Source organism: Silurus meridionalis, chromosome 7 (genome assembly GCF_014805685.1).
Source record: "Silurus meridionalis isolate SWU-2019-XX chromosome 7, ASM1480568v1, whole genome shotgun sequence".
Lineage (NCBI taxonomy): Eukaryota > Metazoa > Chordata > Actinopteri > Siluriformes > Siluridae > Silurus > Silurus meridionalis.
This window is the reverse complement of record NC_060890.1, coordinates 26,367,000-26,391,008: the sequence shown is the minus strand read 5'-3', so window position 1 is coordinate 26,391,008 and position 24,009 is coordinate 26,367,000. Positions and strand designations below refer to the sequence as shown.

The window sequence follows — 24,009 nt, the reverse complement described above, 5'->3', positions numbered from 1 at the left end:
TCCGAGGACTGATTTGTTATACGTTAGATCTGGAGGTCGCGTGCTCCCATGCAGCCATCCTTCACCACACACTGGAGATTCCTGAGGTTGCTTTCAGGGCGGAGCTTACCAATATCGGTCCTTCTATCGGCCTAGCACTCTCACCTCGTACCTTGAACGCGGCACTGACCCCACCGCGGCTTCAGGGCATCCGCGTTTTGTATTATATCAACGATTGGTTGACGTTGGCTCATTTAGAGCACCAGGCAGTTCGGCATTGAGATGTTGTTCTCGCCTGCACGAAGGTACTGGGGTTCAGACTGAAACGCCGGGTAAAGTGTACTTTCTCCAGCGCGGAAAGCTACTTCTTCGCCGTGGTGTGGGACTCGGTCAGGTTACGGGCACGGTTGTCTCCTGCCCGGTTTGTAGTCATCCTTACCACAGTCGGGAGGGTAGAAGCAGGCCAGCCAGTCACTGTGAAGCAGTTCCAGAGGCTGCTGGGTCTCATGGCGGCAGCGTCCAGTGTATTTCCACTTGGCCTTCTCCGCATGCGGCCCCCCTAGTAGTGGCTCCGGGGCAGAAGGGTTCTCCCTCAGAGGGAGTCTGTATCATAACATCAAGGTCTCGCGGTGTGTCCTTTGAGCCTTGGTTGCATGGAAGGACCCTACGTTCTGTCCTGAGGCCCTGTTTTAGGGGCTCCTTGTCGTTGCATAACGCTAACGACGGACGCTTCCCCCACGGGGTGGGGAGCGGTCATCAGTGGCCAATCCGCCCGGGGTCTGTGGAGCGGCCCACGTCTTTTGTGGCACATAGATTGCCGGGAGATGTGGCAGTGTTGTTGGGGTTACAACGCTTCCTCCCAGTCCTGAGAGATCACCATGTGTTGGTCTGCACAGACAATACTGCGGTGGTCTCGTACATCAACCACCAGGGGGGCCTCCGGTCTCACCCCTAGCAAACGACTGGCGCAGGAGGTCCTCTTGTGGTCCCGGGACGAACTCCTCTCATTTTACAGCCGTTTACATCCCGGGACGGTTGGATGTCTGAGCAGATGCCCTGTCGAGTCAGTGGCTGCCATGGGATGGTCTTGGCCGAGGCTACGCCTGTACACCTTGCCCCCGATCGCAGTTCTGATCGAGTTCTGGAAAGTGTTCGCCGGGAGGGAGTCTGTCTCCTCCTGGTGGCACCTTGATGGCGGGCGAAACCTGCCATCCTTTCGGCTGCGAGTCCTTGTCCCCGCTCCGATCGCGGTCGGGGCTTGCTTCACTAAAACTGGACACTCGTTCCCATAGCGTTTCGACGCAGCTCGCGTTCCTAGGGTAACGTTTCTAGGAGGGAACGAGATGCTGCGTCTCCGTGCCACACTCCCTGCATCCCTGCGGCACTTACCTTCTCTCTTTGCAGAGCTAATGTCACTACCACCGCACAGCCATCTTGTAGCTTCCTAGTTTACGCGACGTCGCCTGTCTATGACGTCACGTCTTGCCTATTGGCTAGATTTCACACGTGGTTCAGAGCGCGGTCAGCCAGGGGCGTTCCCATAGCGTTTTGACTTGTGTCAGTGGAAGGCACTCTAGCAGTCTGCTATGAGGAGGAATATATATATATATATATATATATATATATATATATATATATATATATATATACACCATTAAATGGAAAATAATGCTCCCAAAAAATTATTCAGAATAAAGCAAAATCTCATAATCCAAAAGAAGAGCAGAGCATTACTGCAGTTCAGCACACGAGATAAATAAATTAAAAGCTGAAACGATAAATGGGATTTGATGAAACAGAAAGACTAAGAACCACAGGAAGCAGTGGACTGAAACAATACAGACAGCCAAAGACAAGAGATATCACGATGGCCAAGATAGTGGCAGCGATACAGCTACTGAAGAACAACAAAGCTCAGGGATGGGAAATGGCGGTAAAGCAGAATGCTGAACTGCTGCAGCTATCTCATCATCAAACAACTGATGGCCCTCCCAAACTCATGCTGGGCAATGACCCAGGTTCTGGAGAATTGGCGAAGATGGGTCATCGTCAAGCAATTGAAGAAAAGAATACTCACCGATTGCAACAATTGGAGAGGAATCTCACTCCTAACCATTTCTGGAAAGGTCTTCTGTATGCCTATGACAAGCAGTTGATGAGAAGCTTCAAGAAGAACAAGCCAGATTTCACCATGGACGATGGTGTAACGTACAAATCTTCACTCTGCAAAACATCATGAAGCCAAGCTTGGAATTCCAGCAGCAACTATTGATGAACTTTATTGTATGCTCCACCCCCCACTGCCAAACCAACATTCATCCATGTTCCCACTGCCACATACAGACAGTATATACTGAATAGTTTATAGAGTAGTGTGCTCATAATTGCTCTGTCTTGCTAAGTTATATACTGAAATTTGCTAAATTATTAATAAATTACAGTTTACTACCCCACACTGATCACCAAGACCAGAAGACTGCTGGTTAGTGATATTTTTCAGTTATGATGGGGTCAACGGATCATAAGTTACGGACGACTTGTACTGAGTAAAGGGTGTGAATACTTATGGATGTGATATTTTTGTTTTTTTATTTAAAAAAATGTACAGACATTTCTAAAATTGATTATAGGATTATGGGTTACTGAGTGTAGATTATTAAGAAAAAATACCAGTTTACCCAAAACCTCCAGATGACTCAGGGAGATTAAGTGAAAGTAGATGTTTGCCGAATATAAAAACTCCTGACGTACCTTTTCAGGAGCTGACTCTGAGCTGAAGGCATCATAGGAGAGAAAACTTGTTTGAATCAATACTTTACCTCTGTCATGTGGCATTAATTATTGATAGATGGATGGTTGGATGGATGGATAGATAGATGGATGGATGGTGTAAATGTCTCAGGAGGATTTTTTTTTCTTCAATGATAATATATCTATTTTGTTGCAGTAGATATGGGTGGAAGCTGCAGTAGAAGACAGTGGGTCCTTCTGGTATCAGGTTCTAAAGGCTGGGAAAACTACAGGCACCAAGTTTGAACATGGAATTCAGCAGCGTGCTTTTACACTCAGTCTAAATATACAGTAATGTATTTATATTTAATAAACAGAAATGTAAAGTCTCTGAGTTTCTTTTTCAGGCCAACGTGTGTCACGTCGCTCAACAGAACGGTGTTCCAGAAGAGCAAATGGTGGTGATGATGTACGATGATATTGCAGATAATACAGAGTGAGTCTGGTGTTATTGCTCTCTTTCTAAATAATTAATACATTTTTATTTAATATTCTTTTACATAATAAAACACGTACCTTCTAAAAAAATCTTTGGTGTGTGTGTGTGTGTGTGTGTGTGTGTGTGTGTGTGTGTGTAGAAATCCCACATATGGAAACATAATCAACATCACTAATGGCCCTAATGTTTACCCTGGAGTTTCAAAGGACTACACTGGAAGGGTAATGCATTAATCTAATTAGAAATAAATACTGTGATTAGAAGTGTGTGTGTGTGTGTGTGTGTGTGTGTGTGTGTGTGTGTGTGTGTGTGTGTGTGTTTGATTGACTATTTTGCTGATTGTTGAATCATTTGTTTGTAAATTGTGTGTTATCAGGAGGTCTCAGCTGAAAACTTTCTGGCTGTCCTGCGTGGAGATTCGGTTGCTGTCAAGAAAACAGGAAGGAAAAAAGTCATAGAAGGTAGAAACCTAATCTTCAGCTTTACTCATTAAATTCCATGTCTGAGTCAGGTGATGTTCATCCTGCATTGTGATTGGTCAGAACCCAAAGGTATTGGTTGGTTTTGTATAACAGCAGAATTGTTCTGATACGTTATCATTTGTATAGTAACAGAAGGAGTCTCCAGTGTTAGAGATTTGCACTGGTCAGAGGTCAGACACTGTCACAAAGTTTTCCAACATTTTCCGTCAAATTGCTTTCATTGTTTGTGTCATTAACTCAAAGAAAGAGAAGAAAGAGAGGATGGTGAGGATTTAGTTTTTAATAGGTGCTTTAACGTACACCAGAACAGGACTGAGCATGTTCTCAGGATGTTCCCCAACGCTAAATGTAACTATTGAAGAATTCAAATGGACAAAAATCTGTAGCAAGTAGAAAGTTGTACTTTAATAAATGAATATAGTTCTGGTGTGAAGGAACATGGGAGTCTCACAGACATGGGTTTGATAGAACATTTTCATCAACTGTCACCTTTGACAATAACAGTAGGTTATTAACTTAATTAAATTAACTTAACTGTTTATATCTGGAGAACATGCTAAATCATTATATACAGGCAGGATAATCAGACCCTTCAGACCATCACAGAAAATCTCCTGCCCTTCATCTCCACAATCATCAATGGGTCATTAACATCTGGCTATGTACCAACTACCTTCAAGAAAGCATTCTCATCTTGAAGAAACCTGCTTTGGATCCATCAGACATCAACAACTACAGACCGGTATCACTTCTTTCCTTTCTTTCTAAATCGCTGGAACGCACTGTTTTTAACCAACTGTCTGTCTATCTCTCACAGAACAACCTCCATGATCCGAACCAGTCTGGGTTCAAAGCGGCACATTCCACAGAGACGGCCCTTTTGGCTGTTTCTGAGAAACTACATGCTGCTCGGTCAGCCAAGCTGTCATCTGTACTTATCTTCCTGGACCTTTCAGCAGCATTTGACACAGTCAACCACAAGACACTTCTGTCAACCCTCAAGAGCCTTGGTATCTGTGGAACACCATGGGAATGGTTTGCTTCCTACCTGGAAGGTCGCTCATACCAGGTAACATGGAGGGGATTCACATCTGCCCCGTGCAGACTCACCACTGAGGCTTGGTACTTGGTCCCCTCCTTTTCTCCCTCTATACCCACTCCATTGGTGAAGTCATATCCTCACATGGGTTTTCTTATCACTGCTATGCAGATGACACTCAACTAATTTTTTCTTTCCCTCCATCAGATACCACAGCTTCCGCTCGGATCTCAGCATGCTTGACAGACATATCTTCATGGATGAGTGCTCACCAACTAAAACTCAACCCCAGCAAAACAGAACTGCTGGTCATCCCAGGTGATTCATCTCCAGGTCAAGATCTCCAAATAACACTTCATGACTCTCTGCTCTCCCCTTCAGCCACTGATCTTAACCTCGGGGTAACTATGGACAATGAACTGTCCTTTTTCCCACATGTCGCTAATGTTGCTCGTTCTTGTCGATTTCTTCTCTATAACATCCAAAGGATTCGACCATTTCTGTCCACACAGGCTGCCCAGGTGCTTGTTCAGTCTCTTGTCATTTCAAGACTCTCTGCTGGCAGGTCTTCCCCTGAACGGTATTCATCCACTGCAAATGATCCAAAACTCAGCTGCACGACTTGTGTTCAATCAGCCCAAGTTTTCCCGCACCACCCCACTGCTGCGCTCCCTTCACTGGCTTCCAGTAGCTGCACGTATCAGATTTAAAACACAAGGCTGATGTTTGCCTACAAGGCCACAAATGGACCAGCGCCATCTTACCTCAGTGACCTCATCAAATCTCGCACTGCACCACGCTGTCTGAGATCCTCCAGCATTGCTCGACTGGTACCTCCCTCTCTCAGAATGAAAGGTAAGTACACTTCAAGGCTCTTCTTTGTTCTGGCACCGAGGTGGTGGAATAAACTTCCCATAGATGTCCGTACAGCAGAGTCCCTGATTATCTTCAAGTGACGACTGAAGACCTACCTCTTCCTGAAATACCTAAATTAGCACTTTCCAAGTTTGTAGAATTCAAGAGTTATATTTATATTATGTTTGTAATCTTGTGTACAGTGTAGATTTATACATTACTAGAGATTTAAAGCACTTTTGTACGTCGCTCTGGATAAGGGCGCCTGCTAAATGCCGCAAATGTAAATGTAAATGCAAATGGATAAACGTAGGATAAGTGGTGAAAGGAATCCTGAACCAACATGGCTCGCATTCCACACTTCAACACCATGCAGTTCCATTTGGAGTGAAAGTGTCTCATTGGAACCGACTTCAACCCACAACAAGACTAAACGAAGAACACGTTTGAGTTCTCTACATGTTATTTAGAGAGTAAACAGACATCTGGAGTGATATTAATCATGGAACGTCCTGCCCAGTCACTGCACCTGAATCCTACTGAACTGCTCTGAGATGAACAAGACACTCTAACTAGTGAAGAACATCTTTGTTTTACAAGCGTCATGGCAAAGTATTTCAGCTGAACGTTTGGAGAAACGAAGTATCCGGATGTGTAAAGCTGTTTATGATAATAGAGGATTTTTCACTGAAAATAAAGTTGAACATCTGGAGGTTTATAGATCTTTTTGGTCAAATCTTCAGACTGTTACATTACCAAGTTTGTTGCATAGCAACAAAAGGAACATAAAACCCTTAGTGTTTCCAAACTTTTTTCAAAATCTCTACCAATTAAACTGAGTTTAAAACTCGAAAGTTTTTCGAGAAAGAAACTTAAGGATTTTTTACATTTTTGTTATTTTTTATTTTTTAACATGGAAATTTCAATTTACAACAAGTTTTAAACTCAGAAATTCCCTGCCCCTAGTGGCCCTAAAACACCGCATGGATGGATGGATGAATTGATGGATGTATGGATTTATGGATGGCCAGATGTATGAATGTATGGATGTATGTATGTATGTATGGATGGATAGATAGATGTTATATTGGGGTGATATAGAAGAATGATAAAGTATATTATTATATCAGATATTTGTATCACTGTACATTTCATTTTGTTCTCCACTTCTAGTGACAAAAACGGTTGTATCTTCATCTACTTATCGGATCACGGAGCTCATGGAATCTTTGGATTTCCTCATTCCACGGTAAGAGTAAAGATCTTTCTCCTGATCAACGCTTTCATCACTCATGTCATTTCACACACAGTGTTTCTGTTGTGTTCACACTGCCACATTTGTTTTGTTTTGGTTTCACGTCTCCACTATTTCCACTGGTTCCTTCACAATCGCACCTGTTTTTAGTTTTTTCCATGATTTATTTCTATATTATTCTCTGTGTGTCCCTTCTTTCCCCTCCTGAAGTATACAAATCAAAAAATCAAATCAAATTTTATTCATCACATACACATACATACAGGGTACGACATGCAGTGAAATGCTTTATACGACGGTCCGGCATGAGGGAATAGGACGAGGAAAAGAAAAAGAAGGCAGATAAATAAAGTATAAAAAAGTATATAAAATAAAATATAAGAATATAAAGATATAAAAGATATATAAAGATATATAGATATATGTATGTGAGACAAAAAGAAAAAGATGTATATACAAGAAAATGCTTATGGCATACAGTGGAACAGTAAACAGTAAACAATAGACAATTTCTTTGGTGGTTTAGATTGTCCATAGAGTGTCCGTGTGCGGTATGGTGTGGTGTAAAAAGTCCGTAAGTGTCCGTGTGCGGTATGGTGTGGTGTAAAGTGTCCAAAAAGTGTCCATGTGCAGAATAGTGTGGTATAACAATGACCATAAAGTGTCCGTGTGCGGTATGGTGTGGTGTAAAATAAAATATAAAGTGCACTGTGCTGTGCGAGTCCAGAGATCAAAGTGTCGTGGTGCGAAGGTGAGATATGTATAAAGGGGAAGTGTGATGATGGAGAGAGTGGGCCAGTTTTTAGATCCTGAGTGTCTCCTGGTTTAAACTCTGAATGGCCTGTGGGAAGAAGCTCCTCCTCATTCTCTCTGTGTTTGCTTTCAGGGAGCGGAAGCGTTTCCCTGAACGCAACAGAGAAAAGAGTCAATTGTTGGAATGTCTAGTCAGCTCAGTCTAGTCTTCATAAACCTGTTCATACAAGACAATTGTGGTGTTTAACAGCCAGAAATCTGCAGTAAATTCTTAGCTCCAAGTTTTCTCACTTCTCCTTTTCCCTAAACATCACCTAAATCTAGAAATATTATTGATTATTTCAAATCTGTAAAAGGTTCAAATTTTACTCTTCTGAACTTTGTTTTGGCCTTTAAGCTAATAATAGACCCAGAGTTTATTATATATATATTATTATATATATATCTTTCCACTACGTCATCTTTAAGCCGTGGCAACTGTGGCAAGGAAAAACTCCCTTAGATGTTATGAGGAAGAAACCTTGAGAGGAACCAGACTCAAAAGCAGAACCTCATCCTCATTTGAGTGACATCAAGAGTTTGATTATAGTCTTTCAACAATACAGAACACTGGAGAGTGAGAACTAACATGAGTACTGGAGTGTGTGATTATGAGTGATGTTCTTTCTACAGTCTTAAACCGTCTTTATGGTTATAAATCTAGGAGCTACTGAGCTCAACATTTGTGATCATCACAGATCCAGCATCAGCTTCTCCATGCCAGAGCCTTTAAACACTCCAGGAGGTTCAATGTCAAAACTCCACACATGAAGTAGGATCCAAATGGCACTGGTACGTCTCTAGATGGTCCGGGATGTTTGCGAGTTCGGCATCTACTTCTTCAAAAGTCCATAATCTTCATGATGTGTAATGTGACTGGAGCTGGAGCAACCTTAGGACCAACAGCACAAGTTGATCATGTGCATGTGATCAGATGTTCTGGAGCACAAGGTTATGATGTGATGTGTGTTATGTGTAGAACTCACTAAAAACATACGTCTTTAAAATGCACTTAAACTGGGAGAGTGTGTCTGAGCCCCGAACACTGTCAGGAAGACTATTCCAGAGTTTAATAATAGAAAGTTATCCAATCTCTTATTTCTTTAACACACTCGGTTATCTGAGTTAATTGAGCTGTATCGCCTGGTTTTGATGAGATATATAGCTGGGTATCATCAGCATAACAGTGGAAGCTAATTCCATGCCTTTTAATAATATTTCCTATGGGAAGCATGTATATTGTGAAGAGCAGGGGTCCTAGAACTGAATCTTGTGGCACACCATAATTAACTAGAATTAGCCTGGATAGCTCTCCATTTAAAGCTACAAAATGGTAACGATCGGACAGGTAGGATTTAAACCAGCTTAATGCCTGTCCCTGAATGCCGATGTAATTTTGTAAGCGATCTAGGAGGAGATCATGGTCTATAGTGTCAAATGCAGCACTAAGATCTAGTAAAACCAACAGAGAGGTGAAGCCTTGGTCTGAAGCTAAAAACAGGTCAATGGTGATTTTAACTAGGGCAGTTTCTGTGCTATGATGGAGCCTGAAACCTGACTGAAACTCTTCAAAGATATTGTTCTCTTGTAAGTGGGAACAGAACTGCGACAATCTTTTCTAAAATCTTAGACATAAATGTGAGATTTGAAATGGGTCTGTAATTCATTAGCGTGTTTGGATTCAGATTACAGTGATGCTTCACTCAGGCTGAACCACTGCGAATTTATTTCCCTGCAGCCTCCATTATCATCTTTTCTCTTCCAGTCTCAGTAGTGACCTGCATGGATGTTTCATGTTCTCGCTAAACCTCCTAGATGTTCTACAAAATTCATAAATGATAATAATCGATTGTTTTCTATTGCAGCTTTACGCACATGATCTCAATAACACGGTGACTGGAGCTGGCCAACCCCAGGATGCCTCGGGATGGGGAGAGAAAGAGAAGCAGTGGAGAGGAATCAGCGTAGCTGCTGTTCATGATATTAACAGCACAAGTTGATAATGTGCATGTGATCAGATGTTCTGGAGCACAAGGTTATGATGTGATTTGTGTTATGTGTAGGCTTTGCTAAAAATATATGTTTTAAATCTGCACTTAAACTGGGAGAGTGTCTGAGCCCCGAACACTGTCAGGAAGACTGTTCCAGAGTTTAGGAGCTAAATGTGAGAATGTTCTACCACCTTTAGTGGACTTTGCTATTCTAGGAACTACTAGAAGCCCAGAGTTTTAAGATCTCAGGGAGCGTGATGGATTGTAGCGTGTTAAAAGACTGGAGAGATACATGGAGATAAAACATTTAGTGTTTTATAAGTAAGAAGCAGTAGTTTGAAGTCTATTCGGAACTTAACAGGAAGCCAATTTAGGGATGATAAGATTGGGGTTATATGGTCAAAACAAAGAATTGTTTAAAATAAAAAGAGATAATGAGACAATGCTGTGGAAGTTTTCTTTTAATTCTCCATGCAGGTTCCCTTATTTCCTGTTCTCCATTGTGCAGCTCAGCAGAGAGGACTGCCTGGGCAAGACCGTCACATACTGTATGTTATTTTTGTTTCTATGCAACAAACTGGGTATTGTAACGGTCTGGAGATTTCCTTTGACCCATAAAATCTATAAATGTCCAGATGTTCAATGAAAATGTTTATTTTCAGTGAAAAAATTCTCGCTTAACATAAAGAAAAGCTTCACACACTCTCAAAAGTATTTCAACATTTGTTCCTGTAAAACTCACCAAAGATGTTCTTCACTAGTCTCTCAAAAACCCTAATAGACTCTTTCCACACTTTTCACATGTGCTGTAAATAAGGAACATTTCAGTCTAAATGAACTAAAAACAGTGTTGATTTTAGGCTTTTGTTTTCCTATCTATATTGAGTGAACAGAGTGCTTTTGTCTGGAATCATCCTATCTCACAATCATCACGTTCATTATGTTCTGAACTTCTGTAACCCAGCCAAGGTGTAAATTGTGCTGCTGTTGGCTGAAGGAGGAGAAGGAGAGGAGGAAGACGTCTACAGAGACGACAGGGAAAGAAGCAGTGCAGGAGAGTGGAGGTTCGGGTTGGTACTTTAAATGTTGGTACTATGACGGGAAAAGGGTGAGAGGAAGCTGATATGATGGAGAGGAGAAAGGTAGATATGTTGTGTGTTCAGGAGACCAAGTGGAAAGGGAGTAAGAGCAGGAACATTGGAGGTGTTTAAACTGTTTTATTATGGTGTGGATGGAAAGAGAAATGGTGTAGGGGTGATTCTGAAGGAAGAGTACAGTAAGAGTGTAGTGGAGGTGAAGAGAGTTTGTGATAGGGTGATGATCGTGAAGGTGGAAGTTGAAGGAGTGATGATAAATGTCATCAGTGCCTAAGTTCCACAATTCGTCTGTGAGATGGAGGAGAAGGAAAGATTCTGGAGTGAAATAGATGAAGTGGTAGATGGTGTACCTAGGAAAGAACGATTGGTGATTGGGGCAGACTTTAATGGGCATGTAGGTGAAGGGAACAGAGGTGATGAGAAGGTGATGGTAGGTATGGTTTTAAGGAGAGGAATGTGGAAGGGCAGATGGTGGTAGATTTTGCTAAAAGGATGGAAATGGCAGTGGTGAAAACTTATTTTCAGAAGAATTAGGATCATAGGGTGACGTATAAGAGTGGAGGAAGATGCACACAGGTGGACTATGTTCTATGTAGGAGATGCAACCTGAAGGAGATTGGAGACTGTAAGGTGTTGGCAGGGGACAGTGTAGCTAGACAGCATCGGATGGTGGTCTGTAGGATGGTTTTGGAGGCAAAGAAGAAGAGGAGAGTGAGGACTGAAAGAAGAAGAAAATGGTGGAAACTGAAGGAGGAAGAGTGTAGTGTGAGGTTCAGCTAAGAGGTCAGACAGGGGCTCGTGGTGGTGAAGAGATGTTGGGGGATTGGAAAACTACTGCAGAAGTGAGGAGGGAGGCAGCTAGAAAAGTATTTGGTGTGACATCCGGAAATAGAAAGGAAGAAAAGGAGACGTGGTGGTGGAATGAGGAAGTGCAGGAGAGCATAAGGAGAAAGAGGTTGGCAAAACAGAAGTGGGATCGACAGAGTGATGAGAAAAGTATGCAGGAGAACAAGGAGATGCGGCAGCAGGTAAAGAGGGATGTGGCGAAAGCCAAGGAAAAGGCATATGAGGAGCTGTATGAGAGGTTGGACACTAAGGAAGGAGAAAAGGATTTATACCGATTGGCCAGGCAGAGGGACCGAGCTGGGAAGTATGTGCTGCAAGTTAGAGAAGTAAAGGATGGAAATGTAAATGTGTTGACTAGTGAGGAGAGTGTGTTGAGAAGGTGGAGGGAGTATTTTGAGCAGCTGATGAATGAGGAAAATCAGAGAGAGAAGGTTGGATGATGTGGAGTTGGTGAAGCAGGATGTAGATAGGATTAGTAAGGAGGAAGTGAGAGCAGCGATTAAGTGGTTAAAGAGTGGAAAGTCGGTTGGACCAGATGACATACCTGTAGAAGCGTGGAGATGTTTAGGAGAGATGGCAGTGGAGTTTTTAACCAGATTGTTCAACAAGATTCTGGAAGGTGAGAAGATGCCTGAAGAATGGAGAAGGAGTGTGCTGGTACCGATCTTTAAGCATAAGGGAAATGTGCAGACCTGCAGTAACTACAGGGGAATTAAGTTGATCAGTCACACCATGAAGTTATGGGAAAGAGTAGTGGAAGCCAGGCTGAGAGAAGAGGTGACCATCTGTGAGCAACAGTATGGTTTCATGCCGAGGAAGAGCACCACAGATGCCTTATTTGCTTTGAGGATGTTGATGGAAAAGTATAGAGAAGGACATAAGGAGTTGCATTGTGTGTTTGTGGATTTAGAGAAAGCGTACGACAGAGTGCCAAGAGAGGAGTTGTGGTATTGTATGAGGACAGACTGGTTGAGGGTGAAGGTTGGACTGCATCAAGGATCGGCCCTGAGCCCTTTCCTCTTTGCAGTGGTGATGGACAGGTTGACGGACGAGGTCACACAGGTGTCTCCCTGGACTATGATGTTTGTGGATGATAGTGTGATTTGTGGTGAGAGTAGTGAGCAGGTGGAGAAGAGCCTGGAGAGGTGGAGGTACGCGCTGGAGAGAAGGGGAATGAAAGTCAGTAGGAGTAAGACAGAGTACATGTGTGTGAATGAGAGGGAGGGCAGTGGAGGGGTGCGGTTGCAGGGAGAAGAGGTGGAGAAGGTGGAGGAGTTCAGGTACCTGGGTTTTGGTGACAAGGTGAGGGAGGCGAGATTGAGATGGTTTGGACATGTGCAGAGGAGGGACATGGGGTATATCAGTAGGAAAATGCTGAGGATGGAGCCACCAGGTAGGAGGAAAAGAGGAAGGCCAAGAAGGAGGTTTATGGATGTGGTGAGGGAAGACATGCAGGTAGTTGGTTTGAAAGAGGCAGATGTAGAGGACAGGGTGGTAAGGAGACGGATGATCCGCTGTGGCGCCCCCTAATGGGAGCAGCCGAAAGAAGAAGAAGATGTTCTGAACTTCTGTGAGATGAAATTAAACTTCCTGAAACTCTTGTGGTGTTTGTTCTGTGTGTGTGTTTTGTTACCACAAATAACCAAAATAAAAACCATTGAAGAAGCATAACCAAAAGAAAGAAAATAAACAATGTGCTTACCATAATTACCAAAAGAAAGGAAAAAGGTTTCTGAAAAGAAATGGCATCAGATTCCTTACTAACCCAATTTCAGTATTTACAAGATTTACATGGTTATTTACAGAGCCAAACAAAATGTTTAAAAGGTGGAAACAAACAAACACACACTCTCACAATCTCCTAAACTTAGAAAACTTAACCTCAAAATCTAGCACAAGTTCTGAACCAGTCACTAAAACAGCACAACGGTAAAAGTAAAAAGGGAGGCTCTCCATGAGGAACTGATGACGTGGCTTTTTAAAGTGTATTACACACATGACTCTTGCACAGAGAAATAAACCAACCAAAGGGTTGTAACACTGTGTGTGTGTGTGTGTGTGTGTGTGTGTGTGTGTGTGTGTGTGTGTGTGTGTAATCATTTGTAGTTTTAAGACTTTCATGCCTTTATTGAACACTTTCCATTAAACACAAGCAGGGCATAAGCTATAAAGTTGAATTTATTATGTTGATGTTTATAAGTCTAGTTAGAGAAATAATAGTCTGAGGAAATTAATAACGATTATTGTGAAGAAAAATCAAAACAATTTCCATGTTAGTTTACTTCCAAAAAGAAACTTCAATGATATTACCAAGTGTGAAACCGGTGCCAAGAAGCTTAAGCTCTAATTTAGCGGGACCAAGTGAGACACCAGTTTCGACCCCCAGACCCAGCTTTGCTTCAACTGGACCAGCTACAGCTGAAACACTTCCAAGCTCAGCTCCAACAATGGCTCCTGCTTCCAGACCTTTAGCCTTAGCAGAAGCAGCAGCATTTGGACCTCTAGCTTCAGCTGAGAAGACGCTCCACGCTGCTCCAGCTCGTCCTACACCAGCCTCAGCAACAGCTCCAGCTTTAGGGATGCGCTTCCCTGGCTCATCTCCGAAACCATTAGCATATGTATTTGTGCCAGTGTACACTCCATCTGAATATGTCTTGCCAGGTCTGTCAAAGTTATCAATCAGTTCTAGCGTGCCCTGTGCTGCAGGAAACAGAACACTTTTCAGAGAAGAAGTAGTATTCAGAATAGATTTAAATGGATACAGTGCATGCAGAAAGTATTCAGATCCCCTTTACTGTGTTCAAAGTTATGTTGAAGTCTGATACTACAATCTTTCAAACTGATTTTTGTCTCATTAATCTACACTCAGTACCCGATAAAACAGAATTGTAGAAATGTCTGTAAATTTGTACAATAAAAATAAACAAAAATTGAAATATCACATGCACTGAGACCCTTTAGTCAGTATTTAGTTGAAGCAATTAAATGAACAGTTTAGTGATGTAATGAATGAATATGTTTCTGTGAGTCTCTGATTGACAGCGATGATGTGGTTAGAATGATAATATAATGATAATACAATGCTTCAGATTCAGAGAGTAAACAATTTCACCACAATGTAATTAGAAATATTGGGTATCTATATAAAATGTATAATATTTACACCGAAATTATTAGAAATGGTGCTGCTGAAAGAGCTTTGACTTTCAATATAACTTAAGTTCTAATGCTAGACATATAACAGTATAAAGACACAAAATGTAATTTATTTTAATACAAAATAAACAAATTTAAAACAACTGAATGAACATTAGCATACCTGGGTAACAAAATACATGGACAAAACACATTAGCAATATTAGCGCTCTTCCTGCTTTGCCTGTTAACCACAGAACACATGATGTCAATATATCAGGTAATCGATAAAGAAACACACCGTTCATGATTTACTTGAATATGATGTCGTGTAAATGCGAAACTTGGTGTAAACATTTTGCAGCAGCACCTTTTTATAGCGTGACTCCGCCATTTTATAACAGAAAAATATTGGTAACAAAACTTTTATTAACATCATTAAATGTTTTTAAATAACTTTGATTAACTATTAGACAGAACAACATTTGCAATGATGCCACATTTAACTATTTAAATGAGTTCCACTCTCAATAAAGCTTTAATCCACTCTGGACTGTGTTTCACAATGAAAAAAACAGAGAGCAAGTAATAAAGTTAAATAGAATAATTACAAAATAATATTAATAAAAAATAATAATAATCTGGTGTAACAACATACATCAGCTACACATACAGACTCCATTGTCGTGAGTTTACCTGCTGACATTTTCAAGGAAAATCACACGCACGGGAAAATCAGACTAGAAATATAGAGAAAGAGAAATGAAGGTAAAATAAGACTTTAATATAAATAACTGTTTTCTAAAACCACGCCAGGAGGCGCATGCATCAAAGATAACATTTAAAAAGCCCAAATGTGGTTTAATTTTTATCGGATTATTTAACGCTAGATAAAGAAATAAATGTGTTGATTCAGACCTGCGTTGTCTCCTGTGATGGCTTCAGCTCCTGAGTGAGTTCCTGAGGAGGTGCACAAGGAGGTTTTATATCCAGCGTTTTTATCTTTTACTTTCCTCAGCCGGGATTTGGACTTTGCACACATTCCCTGTAATCCTTGTCATTATGGGGCACTGGATGCATTTGGAGGCCAGGTTTGAGGGAAAGGTGAATGGAGCAAAGTACAGATAAAACCTGTTCCAAAACACTCAGGACTTCAGTCTGTGCTCAAGGGTCACCTTCAAACATGACAATGAACCCCAAAAACTTGGCCAGGACAATACAGGAGTGGATTAGGGAACAACACTGTGAAGTGACCCAGAGCCATGACCTGAACTCTTATAGAACATCTCTGGAGAAACCTGAAAACTTGGCCAATTGTCACATATCCAGTCCCTGTTGTTCATCCCAATCTCCACCAGAGTGCGCCTTGACCAGTCAGACTGTGTCCTATAGGACTGCAGTTACCAGAAGCCCCTGCATGGGAACCTATTGCAGACTTCTTCCAGTTCCCAGCAGGAGGACTTCAAAAGGCACACGCACAAGCACACATGCATGCACGTTGTTGTATATTAACACACTAACAGGTTGTTTGTCTTGCTTATGCCAGCCAGTGTTTCTATGTTTTGCCATGCCATGTTCACGTTTTTGACCTCGGACTGTTTACCTCGTTTATGATTTTTGCTGCTGGCCTCAACCATTGCCTGTTTTTTGGATTACCCTTATGTCTATCCTTGGATATTATCATTTGTCGTTGTTGACCCTGCCTGTTAGCCACTCTCTAAATAAAGCCTGCATTTGGATCCTTAACCCTGTCATCACGCCTAGTCAACCCGGTTACAGAATACACAGACTGCCCTGGATGTGGCGGCTTTCAAGAGTCTCCAGGACACCATGGACCCAGTTCAAGAACTACTACAGATCTGACAAGGAAACTCATCTATAGAGTTCACCGGTTCTGCAAATGATTAAATTCTAATTTTATTTGTCACATCAGCTACCATTCAATGACACGCATTAAAGGATATTTTTACCCGGTAAAATCATGGTTACTGGGAAGGAGGTGCACCTTCACTGTGAGAGAGGCAGAGGAAGGTGTAAAAGCCCCTAAAAAAATTTTTAGGGGGACCAAAACACACCAAGCTCCAGTGGCCATGGAGCTTAACTCGCCTAAATCACCACCAGGTCCGGTCATTAGGGTAGACATTCCAGTGTTTTCAGCACTCCCAGCCCATGAGTCTGATCCCGAGCCAGCTCCAGCTCACGAGTCTGATCTCGAGCGAGCTTCGGTTATTTGCTCCACTGTGGGGATTTTCAGACCTAGCCCCTTTGCTGTGGTCATCTGTCCTACCCTGGTGCTCCTTAGATCCACCTGCTCCACCTTGTTGCTTTTTGTTGCATGTTTGTCACACTTTAAAGTTTCAGATCATTAAACTAATTTAAATATTAGTAAAAAATAACACAAGTGAAGACAACATGCAGATTTTAAATGAAGGTTTTTATTATTGAGGGCAAAATCAAAACTACATAATGAACTTAGGTGTAATAAACCACAGTTTTAAGTGGGGGACACTATTTCACACATGGGAAAAGTGTTTGCCCCTCTTAAAACTGTGGTTTATCACACCTGAGTGTAATTTCTCTCGCCACACCCAGGCCTGATTACTGCCACATCTGTTCACAATCAAGAAATCTCTTAAATAGGACCTGCCTGACAAAGTGAAGAAGACCAAAAGATCCTCAAAAGCTAGACATCATGCAGAGATCCAAAGAAATTCAGAAACAAATGAGAAGGAAAGTAATTGAGATATATCAGTCTGGAAAAGGTTATAAAGACATTTTTAGAGCTTTTGGACTCCAGAGAACCACAGTGAGAGCCATTATTCACAAATTTCAAGAACATAACAGTGGAGAACCTTCCCAGGAGTGACTGGCCGGCCGAAATTACCACAAGAGCACAGCGACGACTCATCCAAGAGGTCACAAAGACCCCACAACAACATCCAAAGAACTGCAGGCCTCAATTGCCTCAGTTAAGGTCAGTGTTAATGACTCCACCATAAGAAAAAGACTCGGCAAAAATGGTCTGCATGGCAGAGTTCCAAGACCAAAACCGCTGCTGAGCAAAAAAAACAAAAAGACTCGTCTCAGTTTTGCCAGAAAACATCTTGATGAGTGTTTTATTTCTTGAATGTATTTGATAGATTTGTTCAAAACATTATAAAGATATTATACTGGTGATATAATACAGGTATTCTAGTAGGTTGTACTTTGGATGCGGTGTTGTCTTTGGAAGCGGTGTAATAAAATTTTGTGTTCACTTGAACTTTGAAACCCAAACCATGCCGATGCCCCTGATCAAAAAGTGAGCTCCATGAAGATCTGGTTTACATGCTTTAAAGAGGAAGATCTTGAGTGGCCTGCTATAGAGCTCTGATCTCATCCCTACTAAACACATTTGGGATGAATGTGAACGCTGACTGCACCCCAGGTCTCCTCACCTACATCAGTACCTGCCTTTATTAACACCCTTGTGGCTGATAAACACAAATATCCATAAGCTCACAAGAAAATCTAGTGGAACATCTTCCCAGAAGAGTGGAGGGAATTAGAAGTGCAAATTGAAACTAAATGTGGAATGTGATGCTCAAAAAGCACATACTGTACATACTGTATGACCAGATGTCCACAAACTTTTGGCATTATAGTGTATATACAGTATCTCACAAAAGTGAGTACACTCCACAACCATTTTAGTATTTTCTCAAGGGATGATAATATAGAAATGAAACTTGAATATATTTTAGAGTGTCAGTGTGCAGTTTGTGTAGCAGTACAGATTTACTGTCCTCTAAAAATAACAACATACAGACAATACTGTCTAAATAACTGCCAACTAAAGTAAGTACACCCTCAGTGAACATGTAAAACTGTGTCCAAAGTGTGAATATTGTGTGGAGCACATCGTTATCCAACACTGCTTTAATTCTCCTGGGTGTGGAATTCACCAGAGCTGCACAGGTTGTTGCTTCCACTTCTTCATAATTACATCACAGAGCTGCTGGGTGTTAGACACATGGAGCTTCTCCACCTTCTGCTTGAGGATCCACACAGGTGCTTAATAGGGTTCCAATCTGGAGGCATACTTGGCCACTCCATCACCTTCACCTTCAGCTTCCTCAACAAGGCAGTTGTCATCTTGGTGGTGGGTTTGGGGTCGTTATTATGTTGGAAAACTCCCAGTACCACTTGCACTCATGCAGCCCCAGACTATGATGCTCCCACCACTATGCTTTACTGTTTTCTTGGTTCTCCTCACCAGGGTTTCACCACACTTAGTCTTATCAGATCACAGGACATGGTTCCAGTAATTCATGCTCTCTTACTTGTTGCAGTGTGCGGTCTGAGCACTGACGTGTGGACCTTCAGCTTCTACAACCTCTAAAGCAACGTTGCAGCACTCGTGTTTATGAAGCAGCTTTTGCACCTGACGCACAGCATGAGCACTCAACTTCTTTGATGGAACCTTGTGAGGTCTGCTCGAGTGGAACCCGTCTTGGAAACCTATGTATGACCCTGACCACTGTACTGTAACTCAGTTTCAGGGTGTTTCTTTGTGGAGAGAAACAATTCTAATTCTCAAATCCTCAGAGACTCTTTACCATGAGGTGCATGTAGAACATCCAGTGGTCAGTATGAGAAAATTGGACTCAAAGCACCACATTTTAACTGCTCTAATACAAGATACACAAATGTGTATGGTTTTGTCAAGCAGACACAAACATGAACATTATGAATGAACATGTGACTTTGCATGTTTACACGACAATCACTGAGAGTGGACTCACTTCTGTTGCCAGTTATTTAGACAATATTTTAGAGGACAGTGAATTTGTACTGCTCTACATGCTGCACATTGATACTCTAAAATATATCTAAGTTTAATTTCTAAAATGGTTGCTGAAATGTGAGAGGTGCACTCTTGAGATGCTGTGTATACTGTATCTAGGGATTGAGAATTGTATGAGACGTACTGTTCCTGGTTATGAGTATGGTTGTTATGGGAGGTCTGTAGTGATAGGGTGATGGAGAGCTTGGCAGTACACTGAGTGTCTGAGGCAGAAGGGTTCTGAAGAACGCTGCAAGTTGCTGCACATGTCTAGTCTCCAGTGTTTAGGCAGGGAGTAGCTCAGCGGTTAATCCTTTGGATTTCTAATTGGAATGTCATGAACTAGTTAATGTGCCGACTTTTGTGTCCTTAAATACAGGGAGTTTGAGAAACGGATCGAGATGCAAGATGAATTTGGAGACATAGTGGAGAAGAAAACGTTCAGATGAGAAATAGAACACTTTTTTTTTTTTTTTAAGCACCAGGATTTAACTTCAAAAGCCTCAAAAAGATCTTACGAGTCGTATATAAAATGCGTAATGAAAATGAAGTGTTATTTTGATCCGTTCAGTCAGTTTTGCTCTGCAGACATCAATAACAGCTTGAACTCCTCAATGCTGGGAAGTGATCATGGTATAAGGTGATAATCCATGTCTTGGTGTGAGGTCTTACATCATTATAATGCTCTTCACTTCACCTTGGGCCGTGCTTCTCCTCCACATCATCTAGAACATGACACTGTAAACCAGCTGCTGCTGTTGGTATGAAACACACAACTCCTCCTTATATCATACGTGGGGTCTTTTTGTGTTTCACTAAAAAGTGACACATGATACAGATACGTCCTTTAGAAAGTAAAAGAGTCAAATAAAACCCAGACATGAAAATAAATCTGTTAAATTGTTTGGAGTATCAGAGGAGATCATTGTCCCCAGAACAGATGTTGGATTTGTGTTTGTCTGAAAAACATAGTGAACGATTTCAGAGTAAGGCTTTATTGTGTTGTATAAGCAAGTTACAATGAACAGTTAGTTGTGAGTTGCATCATTTAGGTGGTAAATTAATAATTTATTATGTAATAACTGCCTTTTATGCACACGTTATTGTAAACAACCAAGACTACTATACTGCACCCCTGTACCTTTGAAACTTTTGGAAAATCTGAATCATTTGCACTGCCTCACTTTTACATCTCATGCACTAATTGTACAGTCTTTGTCTTTATCTTCATTTACTTTATTATTTTATTTTTCTAGTCTCTCTCTCTCTCTCTCTCTCTCTCTCTCTCTCTCTCTCTCTCTCTCTCTCTCTCTCTCTCTCTCTCTCTCTCTCTCTCTCTCTCTCTCTCTCTCTCTCTCTCTCTCTCTCTCTCTCTCTCTCTCTCTCTCTCTCTCTCTCTCTCTCTCTCTCTCTCTCTCTCTCTCTCTCTCTCTCTCTCTCTCTCTCTCTCTCTCTCTCTCTCTCTCTCTCTCTCTCTCTCTCTCTCTCTCTCTCTCTCTCTCTCTCTCTCTCTCTCTCTCTCTCTCTCTCTCTCTCTCTCTCTCTCTCTCTCTCTCTCTCTCTCTCTCTCTCTCTCTCTCTCTCTCTCTCTCTCTCTCTCTCTCTCTCTCTCTCTCTCTCTCTCTCTCTCTCTCTCTCTCTCTCTCTCTCTCTCTCTCTCTCTCTCTCTCTCTCTCTCTCTCTCTCTCTCTCTCTCTCTCTCTCTCTCTCTCTCTCTCTCTCTCTCTCTCTCTCTCTCTCTCTCTCTCTCTCTCTCTCTCTCTCTCTCTCTCTCTCTCTCTCTCTCTCTCTCTCTCTCTCTCTCTCTCTCTCTCTCTCTCTCTCTCTCTCTCTCTCTCTCTCTCTCTCTCTCTCTCTCTCTCTCTCTCTCTCTCTCTCTCTCTCTCTCTCTCTCTCTCTCTCTCTCTCTCTCTCTCTCTCTCTCTCTCTCTCTCTCTCTCTCTCTCTCTCTCTCTCTCTCTCTCTCTCTCTCTCTCTCTCTCTCTCTCTCTCTCTCTCTCTCTCTCTCTCTCTCTCTCTCTCTCTCTCTCTCTCTCTCTCTCTCTCTCTCTCTCTCTCTCTCTCTCTCTCTCTCTCTCTCTCTCTCTCTCTCTCTCTCTCTCTCTCTCTCTCTCTCTCTCTCTCTCTCTCTCTCTCTCTCTCTCTCTCTCTCTCTCTCTCTCTCTCTCTCTCTCTCTCTCTCTCTCTCTCTCTCTCTCTCTCTCTCTCTCTCTCTCTCTCTCTCTCTCTCTCTCTCTCTCTCTCTCTCTCTCTCTCTCTCTCTCTCTCTCTCTCTCTCTCTCTCTCTCTCTCTCTCTCTCTCTCTCTCTCTCTCTCTCTCTCTCTCTCTCTCTCTCTCTCTCTCTCTCTCTCTCTCTCTCTCTCTCTCTCTCTCTCTCTCTCTCTCTCTCTCTCTCTCTCTCTCTCTCTCTCTCTCTCTCTCTCTCTCTCTCTCTCTCTCTCTCTCTCTCTCTCTCTCTCTCTCTCTCTCTCTCTCTCTCTCTCTCTCTCTCTCTCTCTCTCTCTCTCTCTCTCTCTCTCTCTCTCTCTCTCTCTCTCTCTCTCTCTCTCTCTCTCTCTCTCTCTCTCTCTCTCTCTCTCTCTCTCTCTCTCTCTCTCTCTCTCTCTCTCTCTCTCTCTCTCTCTCTCTCTCTCTCTCTCTCTCTCTCTCTCTCTCTCTCTCTCTCTCTCTCTCTCTCTCTCTCTCTCTCTCTCTCTCTCTCTCTCTCTCTCTCTCTCTCTCTCTCTCTCTCTCTCTCTCTCTCTCTCTCTCTCTCTCTCTCTCTCTCTCTCTCTCTCTCTCTCTCTCTCTCTCTCTCTCTCTCTCTCTCTCTCTCTCTCTCTCTCTCTCTCTCTCTCTCTCTCTCTCTCTCTCTCTCTCTCTCTCTCTCTCTCTCTCTCTCTCTCTCTCTCTCTCTCTCTCTCTCTCTCTCTCTCTCTCTCTCTCTCTCTCTCTCTCTCTCTCTCTCTCTCTCTCTCTCTCTCTCTCTCTCTCTCTCTCTCTCTCTCTCTCTCTCTCTCTCTCTCTCTCTCTCTCTCTCTCTCTCTCTCTCTCTCTCTCTCTCTCTCTCTCTCTCTCTCTCTCTCTCTCTCTCTCTCTCTCTCTCTCTCTCTCTCTCTCTCTCTCTCTCTCTCTCTCTCTCTCTCTCTCTCTCTCTCTCTCTCTCTCTCTCTCTCTCTCTCTCTCTCTCTCTCTCTCTCTCTCTCTCTCTCTCTCTCTCTCTCTCTCTCTCTCTCTCTCTCTCTCTCTCTCTCTCTCTGTTATGTCACGCGTTGTTATATTGTGTTTTGTATTGTATTGATGGTTTCTATAATCGTGAAATTAGATGGTGGTATTAAGAGCTGGATTAAGTCGGCACGTCTCAATGAAGGCCCAGGTACCAAATACACGGCCCGCTACTGAGTGATGGTGATCATATTTTATAGCACTGTCACATCATGACAAATTTCTTGTATATGCAACTCTTGATACTTGGCAGTAAAAGTGATTCTGATTGTATTGGTTCTCATTTGAACGTTTTCTTTCCCACTCCGTCTCCAAATTCAACTTGTGCCTCGAGGTGTTTATAAAAATCCCCGTATTCACCATATAGGTTCCACCACATGCAGAAATCCTTCATGGAGCTCAGTAAGGTCATTAGGAAATGTGAACAATCACTGAGTCCCCCTTTTGCTGCCAAAACAGTCCTAATCCTTGGATCATTTCAGTTTTTCTCAGTTGCTTTTGAGCGTTTTCTCGAATCATCCTTAATATTTGCAAACCAATGAAGTGCATTTCTCAAAACAATGTGTACAAACAGCACAACACACTGGATTCCTTGCAAAAGCCTGAACTTTTCCCAAAATTCTCAGAATGAAAAGTCCCTTTAAGATCCCAGTGACTGAAAATGCACAAAGTTTGTCTTCCTCCTGTTTGTGATCTATGAATTTCAGCAGCAAAAATTTAATTTATTTGATTGTATATTTGATTTATATTGATTGTAAGAGACCGCACAGGATTCACACTTTTACTGTACTGTACAAGTGTTTGTTTGTTTCTTAATTTTCAGAATGTATAATTGTGTGTTTTGCTCTGTCTGTAAACACACTCCAATTGAAGGTCATGTTATTAGACAAATATTGATTCTGAACTGCTCCAGATGTTGTAGGTGCACAGTTGTGGTTGTAGTGTAGAGGTTTGGAGTCTTAACTGGGTTTCTTGCTTTAGTAAAATGATTTTCACCTCCAGATGTGAAATGCCTCTCTCTCTGTTATGTCACGCGTTGTTATATTGTGTTTTTGTATTGTATTGATGGTTTCTATAATCGTGAAATTAGATGGTGGTATTAAGAGCTGGATTAAGTCGGGTACGTCCCCAATGAAGGCCCAGGTACCAAATACACGGCCCGCTACTGAGTGATGGTGATCATATGTAAACTGTAGTCCTAAGTCAGTGTAGCAGACTGTTGACATTAACAGGCCAAATTCTGTTCCTGTTCTTACGCCGTAATTTCATGGATCTCCAG

At 42.1% G+C, this 24,009-nt stretch overlaps 1 protein-coding gene and 1 long non-coding RNA gene across 3 annotated transcripts in view; both read left to right on the top strand.

The window, feature by feature from the left end:
* The first annotated feature begins 2,568 nt into the window (after window positions 1-2,568).
* Window positions 2,569-4,068, top strand: LOC124388532. 2 transcript variants are annotated; one of them, XR_006926439.1, is made up of 4 exons: window positions 2,569-3,060; window positions 3,144-3,205; window positions 3,407-3,429; window positions 3,585-4,068. It is a non-coding gene; the product is annotated as an uncharacterized LOC124388532 (long non-coding RNA). The 2 variants fall into 2 exon arrangements; XR_006926438.1 differs by having other exon boundaries at window positions 2,569-3,205.
* A 13,599-nt stretch (window positions 4,069-17,667) lies between these two features.
* LOC124388520 (legumain-like) overlaps window positions 17,668-24,009 on the top strand; it is an 8,084-nt gene continuing 1,742 nt past the window's right edge. The window contains exon 1 of the mRNA XM_046853226.1: window positions 17,668-17,674. The gene's annotated coding sequence lies outside the window, so the exon portion shown is untranslated. The remainder of the gene's footprint in view (window positions 17,675-24,009) is intronic.